This window comes from Branchiostoma floridae, chromosome 8, assembly GCF_000003815.2.
Source record: "Branchiostoma floridae strain S238N-H82 chromosome 8, Bfl_VNyyK, whole genome shotgun sequence".
NCBI classification, from domain to species: Eukaryota; Metazoa; Chordata; class Leptocardii; order Amphioxiformes; family Branchiostomatidae; genus Branchiostoma; species Branchiostoma floridae.
Window position 1 is genome coordinate 21265475 of NC_049986.1, and position 321 is coordinate 21265795.

Sequence of the window (321 nt, forward strand, 5' to 3'; positions counted from 1 at the left end):
GCATGTTGCTTGCAGCTACTTTGGATACCTAATCGATATGCCGTGACCCCCACCGGGGTATCAATTGGATCGTAAACCTCCCCACAAATAGCCACATGTTGGACTGGTGATTTCAATCAATGCAGTTTGGCTTGTGGCAAAATGGATATAATATTGACAGGAGGACTGGTGGCCACACTTAATCATATTCATTGAAAGGTGTTGACAAAATGCTGTTGGAAACAATTTGACATGAAGAATCGGTAGCGTATGAATATATACGAAGGAATGTTCTAGAAAACCTAGATGACAAGTCAACAGTTCCACCTTTCTTGGCTGGTG